Source organism: Mytilus californianus, unplaced genomic scaffold (genome assembly GCF_021869535.1).
Source record: "Mytilus californianus isolate M0D057914Y unplaced genomic scaffold, xbMytCali1.0.p SCAF_6, whole genome shotgun sequence".
NCBI lineage: Eukaryota > Metazoa > Mollusca > Bivalvia > Mytilida > Mytilidae > Mytilus > Mytilus californianus.
In genome coordinates, this window is record NW_026262712.1 from 44,012,911 (window position 1) to 44,021,731 (window position 8,821).

Here is an 8,821-nt window from a genome sequence, read left to right on the forward strand (position 1 = left end):
TTTAAAGAAATATATTTGTTCTCATGTCTTGTAAAGGAAAAAAATCAACTAATGAGCTAAACACGCTTAAAACTTGTACATGCAATGGATTTTGATGCAATTCTATTAAGTTTGGACATCATATGGAGACATACATGAAGCAAGATAAGTGTTGGCGAATGCTTATCTTTGCAAGGGGATATAATCTACTTTCAGGTTTTAACATGCTTTGCATTCATAGTGCAAATCCTAATGTTAGCTTGATATGCTTGTTCAAATGGTTATCGATGTTCACAACAAAAGGGAACGGGATAAGTGAAATAGCAGGGGATGATAATACAACAGATTTGAAAGGTTTAAAAGGATACATCCTCAATCAAAGATGATGAAAACCAGTAACAGAAATAATGCGAAAAACAACGCGTTATAAATTTTATTTATGCAATTAAAAGCCACCATACCGGTAAGTAGCGCTCTGAAATGGAAATGAATTCAGTTTTTAAAAATGGTTCATTCATGATTAATCAAAACACAGAAAATTGCTGAAGGAATAAAAAACGGACTGAAAGCAATAGTAGAGCATATGTATGGGGGATCACACTCACTCCTGATAGGTAATGGTGTTGATTTCTTAAAGACAGGGCTATACTCACAGTAGTCTATCACATGTAAAATACTTTGCGTCTGGTCCATTTAGCAGAGTTGGAAAAAAATATTACTGGGGAAGAGTCAATTAATTCAAGGAAGCTTGCATCCATGACAAGTTCACAACCAAATGAAAATCTTAGGTAGCAATAAACAGTTAGGAAAAAATATTAAAATTTTCCCTCATAAATTTTACCATCCCCTTTTCATTGCCTTCTTGCAATATAAAGCTTACTGTTTGTGTCATATATGTGCATATGTATGTAATCAGAATCTTCCATAGATTTCATATCCAGTATATAAAATGGTAAAATATAATTTCTTTTTGGTGTATCCATGGCAACAATCTGCATTTTTTTGTTATAAAATATAGCAAAAAGAGGGGAAAAGATGTCACATATTTCCCCAAAATTTGACCAAAAGTAGAATTTCAATCACTTCAAGTAATACCTTTTCTAAAACTGTTTACATATATCTTTCAATAAATCCAATGAAAATCATATGTCTTTCATCTCATTTTTTTGTAAAATTGCGTCAAAAACTTCGTGTAGAAAAAAAGTGTTTGTAAACATTACATTAATTTCTGGACCAATGACCGGTCTAGCTATGAAAATACGGAGAGTCAAACAGAAAATAGCCCATAAAACATGTAAAAATAATCTTGATGTTCTTATAAACCACCTTTGAAGGCTAAATTAGTACTCAGCTGTCTAAAAATGAATTTTATTACACAATAACTTTCATATTTGAAAAATCCACCGGGGCCAAAATGCGAAACCAAACTCCTAACTGTGTATTGCTACCTTAACAATATGATTGCCGTAAAAGCGCAGCACTACTCCGTATTAGCAAACGTAGACTACACAGTAGATTCTTCTATCTTACAAAAGAGTAAAGGATATGACTTTATTTGTTAGATATAACTATATGCACTTTTTATTAGCTCACACGGACCTTTTTGCTTATGCAATCAAAATCCATACATCTTTTGTTATATTTAAAAAAAAAAAGAGGCTTCTCTGGAACCTGTGAGAATATGTAAAAATGAAACTTTGCAGGAATGGCCATAAATAATGAATGGAATGTTGCATGGACTACAAACTTCTTGATTTAACATGCTCTGATAACAACTACTAAATTACTAATTATAAATAAACCATTGTGATGAAACAAGTTATTTTGGCTAATATAAAAAAAAAACTATGAACGACAGAGGCAAAATTAAGATGACCTTCCTTCTTCAACAAGCTCAACTGATTTTTTCATAGGGTTTAAGCTGTGCGGTTACTAATTACAGGAGTATCTACCATTTACGCATCAAATTTGACATTTCTGGCAATTTTTTGCTATTATTTTGAACCAAGGATAGACAGAGAAAAGCTTTGGATTGATCAAATTGTAAGCAAATGAGGCTCTACACAAGTCTCCATTTTGCCAAAGTTAGAAAACATTTTTGACCCAATGGAGAATTTTTTTTAAAGCTTTTATTAGTTATTGTCCCTGAAATGTGCTATTTGGATGTTTTAGTAAATTATTACCTTGAGAAAACTGTACAAGATAGACATGATAGATAATCAATGTATATTTTAACTAATTTAAAGTGAGTGCCCCGGAAATTATTAATTTTGCCGGGTTTTTCATCCAAAAATTATAAGAAACGTACGATCAAAAAAATGTATTGTAGTGGCTCAGGTTTTCTAGGTGAGTGATGAATAGTTGTTTTAGGTTGCAGTTCAAATTTTCATTTATTGGATAAAACTCAAAACATGAGATGATTATTTGTATGGTCTGTGAGATAACTATTATGTTTTATATTAAATACTAATGAAAAAAATTTTTGGAGACAAATCAACAAAATATATAGATGCAAGATAAAGCAGCTCGAGTGCATGTATATATTGATAATGCATCAGTGTCTACGACTCGTCACTTTAAGTACAACAAATTTTAAAGGGGTTGGTTCACTAACGCATAACTTTGGTCCTAAAACAGATTTTAAACTGGGATAATGTTGTGAAAAATTAGTTGAAAACTAATGTTTAATTGTCCACTTGTTTCAGTAAAATAAAATTCTTAACAATTGTGTCATTGGTAATGTATTTGTGACGTCATAAACGTAGGTGACATTCGTTAAAACCTGTTTTTTGCCTAATTTGACAAAATATATGACAGTTTTCTGCAAAATTTAGTGGCGCCACCGTTCGCCCACATATATATTTGTTGAAATATTATTTACCTACGATGTTCTCTACTTTTCAACCAACTTTTCAATGGGCGAAGGTGCCACATATAAAATCATGAAATAAGGTCGACAAATGTGACAAATTTCTAGAAAAAGGGACTAAAAAAAATCTTTTCCTATTTCAGGCAAACATATTATAATATACATGTATGAAGCAGATATACAATTTTTGTTATCCTACTTTCAGCTATAATTATATACATAACATATATACTCAAACAACTGAAGTTTAACAAAATCACCTTTACAGGGCCGCTTATTGGAGTTACTGGCTGTACTCCTTTATACGCTATGCCTACAAATTATATCCAATTCAAACACTTACAAAACTTCTACAATGACACACTTGAATAAGGCGGTTGCACTATGTTCTAATCAATCTATGACTGGAAAAAATTATAAAAGCAAAATAAATGTAAAACGCTTAAGGTGGCTCGGGCCTATTAGAAGTTTCTGTCAGAAGTGCCGTATTTTTTATTATTTTAATGTTTAAAGGAAGTGGATCAAATTGGTCGAAAAAAAATAGGGGGTCCCGGACCATTTAAGCTCAAAATTTTACTTTTAAACAGGTATGTAAAAGGGACCTTTTTTCAATGAAATGATAGGGCAAATAGAGGTGTTTACATATCTTTATCGGAATATAAAAAAAAACTGTCTGTGACACTTGGTCCAAAACTCTAATATAAAAAGCTGAAATATAGCTTCATAGAATAAGCAAATAAAAAATATAGGTCATTGATAAGTAAAAAAACATATTTAGACTTAAAACCCCAAAATTTTGGCGGGAAAATGGTGAAATTTGGTGAATTGTCATCTTGAACATTTCACAGATACACATAGTGAAGAATAATATGAAACCTAATAAACATATCATACATTATAACAAAAGATAACTTTTTGTTTCAAAAATGGCTGCTATGCATATTGGTTGCCATGGAAACCAGCAATTTTGTTATTTTTATCAACGATAAAATATGATAAGAGGCCTTAAATGGCACCTGTATTACCAAATAGGTAAAATTATACTAGATTTTAAACTGTGTGCTGAATGCATATATCTAAACAAATAGACTGATATAAGTTGAACACTTTTAATAATTCAGAAAGGTCAATTGTGGTGGCACGTGCGACGAAGTATATATAAATTCTAAATTAACATATTTGGCAAAAATGGCTTATAAGTCTCAAAATGTAGGTAAAACTAATCAAAACAAAACTATAAATGCTTATTTTTATACTAATCTAACCCTCAAAAGGTAATTAAAACATGCATTTAAACAGAGTTTGTCAGTGAAGTGTTTATACAAGTAATTGCTTAATTTTGGGGTACCATTTTTATTTTCACTACTCCTGTTCAACCAAAATTGATTATTTCATGAGACTTCCTCAGAATCTTAACAAGTACATGAAATTGTGCAGAAATATTTTTGTCTTCAGAATTATTTATGTTTAAAGGTGCCCTTCATAGCTTAGAACGAGGTATGTGGTTTTGCTCCACATTGAAGGCAGTGCCGTTACTTATAACTGCTAGCGCCAACACCATCTTATCTTTGAAAGTAAGTTGTTTCTTCATCATATATCATGTTTTCTAAATGGTGTTGTTTTTGTTAAGTGTTGCAGGTAAAAATGTATAATGTCCATATCTTTGGTTGATTGAGTCAGATAATATAATAATCTTTATGTCAAGTATATTTGGTGCATGAAATGAAAATTATATATGTCTGTCTCACAGTCTGTCAGGAGTTATGACTTGAACTAAATGTATATTGATGTTGTGTGCTATAATACATAGTCATTTAGTGTAACCATTTGCTTTAAGTCTTTCAACATTAACTCAATCATTATTATTGAAGCAGGAAAGAGTCTTGGAGTTGCAATCTTTACATATATTTATATATATATATACATGTATTAGTAAATCAAACCTGCAGTACTGTGTTCATCAATAACCAATGATCCAATTGCCTCTTCTAACAGAAAATTATTTTCAGATGTTTTTACATTCTGTTCTATAATAGGTCCAATTTCATTCTCCCTTCTTTTCAAACTTTTATGGTCAATGCAGTGAAAATTTATGATAGACAGCAATTTATTAAGTTGGGTTTCTCCAATTCCTGAATGAATCATGCCTACAGATCAAAAATAATATTTTTTTTTTACCAAAGGAGGAAGAACATGTATGATAAGAGCCATAATTTTGCTCCTGAAATTTAGAAAAAGTTAAATTACTTATGTCATTCAAAAACTGTTTTAATTAAATGATAGATAAATTAACAGAATAACATAATATGGTCATTAAGTGCCAAAAAAGTCACTGGTGGTGTCACTATCACGTCATAAACATGTTGAAATTGATATATATCATTGTATATACAATGTACATGTATTTGTGATTAAAAATGAATTTAACACATGATTTTGGACAAAATACATTTGAATAATAACCTAACTGTGAAAAATATTTTACACACATTGTAAGATCTGTGTAAAATTCATCTTGTACAGAAATGTTCAGTTGCAAAATAACTTTTATGGTAAAGCTTTTGCTCCTTTTTCAATTTTTATAACAACATCTCGAAATGAAGTGTGAAGCCCCGATGCATTTAGAATGTAGGACACAATTAAAAAATAGACAAATATTGGTATTTGTCAGAATAATGTATTTAACATATCTTAAGGTTTTTTATTTTCAAATTATAGGGGTGAAAAAAATGGCCTTATCATACCTTATCCTTCATGTCTTTTGTACAGACACAATTTAAGTGATTTTATAACGTTTAGCAAACTAAGCACTTCTACATTTATGAGGTAAACCAAGCAAATTTGCTGTGGTCCTTAAAATATACATTGGTGGCCTTGGGTTGACTTGTACATTTTGGTGGGTTGTTGTCTCTTTGGAACATCCCCCTTTCCTGTTTTCCATTCTTTATTCTATGTACATATATAAGATTACCACTTTTCAACTGCTAAGGATGAGGACAGAATATATAATTACTAAGAAACAGAACAGTCTGGTTATGATTTACATATATTCCAAGAATCCAAGGTATAAATTTATGTCTTCTCTCTACTTCCAATTTTAAATACCTGTACAGAAATTAATTTTCTTCCACAACAAGTTAATAAACATGTCACTCATGTACAAACAAGAATACATGGAATATTCCAAAAGCGACAACTCTCCATCCAAGACGAAATTTTGTTGATGTTTAAAGGAATTATATAACTTTCAATGTTGAGCTTTACATAACCATGGTAACGAGCCCCAAATATATACATGTAGTTGAACATTTGAAATATTATAAATGTTACACAATCTAAGATGGTATCAATATTTACTTCAGATTAATGTACTTTTCAATATATTTTTTCATCCGAACTGTCAAAATATGCAAAGTGTGTATGCATAAATTTTGTTCATGCACATGTATATTTTTTATATAAATATTTCATTCTTACCAGCTGCAAGTTAAGTGTTGACATTAAATATTCCAACACCAGTTTTTGTTGTTGTCAGGAGGTCGATGAGTCTTTCCAAGTTTCAATTTGTTGATGGTGCCACACTGTGTGCATTGAATGTACATCATTCAAGAAACACCCATTGGTCTCACCCCTAATGCATTTGACAAGTGCATCTTCTCACAACATGTTACACAATGTTCTAACTGTTCAACTACATAGTCAAGTTCAATTATGAACCTGCAATGACTTAGACTGACCAAATCATGAGGAAGTGAATACAGTGAAACATTGTTGGGGTCATTTGCCACCAGTCTCAACTTGCTCATGTGTAGGTGTATCCGTACAACCAGGGTTGGCATATACATGCTCTTTTAACACTTTTACTTCAGGTTCTTTATTTTTAATTTTAATTTGACGTCTTGCATTTTTTTAACTTGGCAAATCTATCAACCCGATGTATTTTTGAAAATTTTCCCTTATAGTCTCTTAGATCGTGTAGATATGGTCCCATTCTCAGAGCGGAATAAAAAGGAGTTATAAAGCCATTTCTTTTCAGCAGACGATACAAATTTTGGGATGATTGTCGCTAAAGTGGTTTTACGAAGAAATTTTTCTCGACCATTTTTGTATTCACTTACCTTAAATATGTGGATTTGTTGGACGTGGGCTGTTGCCAGATAAGACAGTAGCTTAAAAGTATACACAAAAGAGGATCACAATTTAATTTAGTAGATTCCCTAGCGGGTATTTTTAAAAAGCAGCTTTCTTTTCGAGAACATTTTCACCATTGTTTTCATGTTTGCAACCGGAAGCTTTGCCACTCACTTTCAAGACTGATAACTCTGTTAAAAACGAAAATAAAAATAACGATAATAATTTTTTAGTGACAAAAATACAATAATCCAACATTTTAATCAATCAAAATATTAAAAATAAATATTGAGTTTACGACACAAAATTTTTCGTGTGCATGGTAATAATGCATGCGTGAAATTCTGTGCAGTGGAATAGTCCCGATCCCCCCTGAAGGAGGATGACCCCTTTCATGTTTTTGTTTAAAAAAATTAAAACTTTGTACTCATATTATGCATTCAAATGTATGTCTTATTTCTTTATCTTTGAAGGTTTATAAATCAATTGGACTCCCTTTCATTTTTTTTTCTTCAAAAAACTAAAATTTTGTAATCTTTATTATCTGTGTTTATTATGCATTCCAAATGTATGTCTTATTTTCTTTATCTTTAAAGGTTCATGCATCACTGGGACTGTCTCCTAGACAGAAAACAATAAAAAAAAAGGGCTCTAGTATCAATATAAAAAAAGCAAAAGAAAAGGCACAAACCAAAGAAGCTAAGAGAAGACGTTTTTATTTAAAGCCGACTAGATCGTCAAAGACTGCTAGTAAAGAAATAAAGATAGGAAAAACTTATGAAAGTGAAATAGGTATAAACTAATATTAAAAGGGTAACCACCATGACAGTTTTCCGAAATGTGATGTCAGAAACTATGTATTTGGTCACATGTAGATTTATGTTTTTATTTACCCTGAAAATTTGAATTTTGAAATTATGTTTGGATCAATTCGGACATGACATAAACTTTCCTAATCTATAAATTTCGATATTTAAACAATCCATCGTCATATGTCATCAACTGAAATTACTATATATGCCTAAACATGATAAAATCTGCTGAATCTTAAAACATGTAAAAGTGACCAAAACTATGCCAATCCGATACTGTATACTATTATTTAAATAAAGTCTTGCTGAACCAACGCCTCTAAAGTTTTGTATAGGTAGGGATCTCTTTAATGGATACCGATACCAGTATGCAGGATTGTCATATGAAATAAATATAGATACAACTAGATTGAAAACAACACTTGAGTGAACTGCAAATTTATTTGTCGACATGTTTCGCCGATTAGATCGGCGTCATCAGGACAAGGTACACAGTAAATGAAATCCCTGAATTACAAAAAAAAAATAAAATCTAAAATTTAACGTCATAATGTAATTTATCTTGTCTATGTTGGTATTGGTATTGGTTACTTATGTATAAATGTAATGGATCAAATAGAATATGTTAATAAAGTTATAAAATTGATATAATCAAGAGTTCAAATGTTATTGTCGACTGTTTTGAACTTGTAAAGATGTTGTAGATACCTCTGACTGATAATTGTGTCTTCCGTTTTTCCTCGGAAGGTTCATCTGTGACTGATAGTAGTGTCTTCCGTTTATCCTCGGAAGGTTCATCTCTGAATGATAATTGTGTCTTCCATTTATCATCGGTAGGTTCTTCTCTGCTTACAATTCCTCACTGGTACTGTCAACTGGTCCCTTGTATCTACTGTAACTATTAATAACTTGGTATACGTCTTCACTTTCTTCAACTAAATAGCCGTAGCTGTTTGTGCTATAATTTGGTGGTCCGATGGTCTTTACATCAATTATATCATCATCAGTCTTACGAGTCGCTGATGTGCAG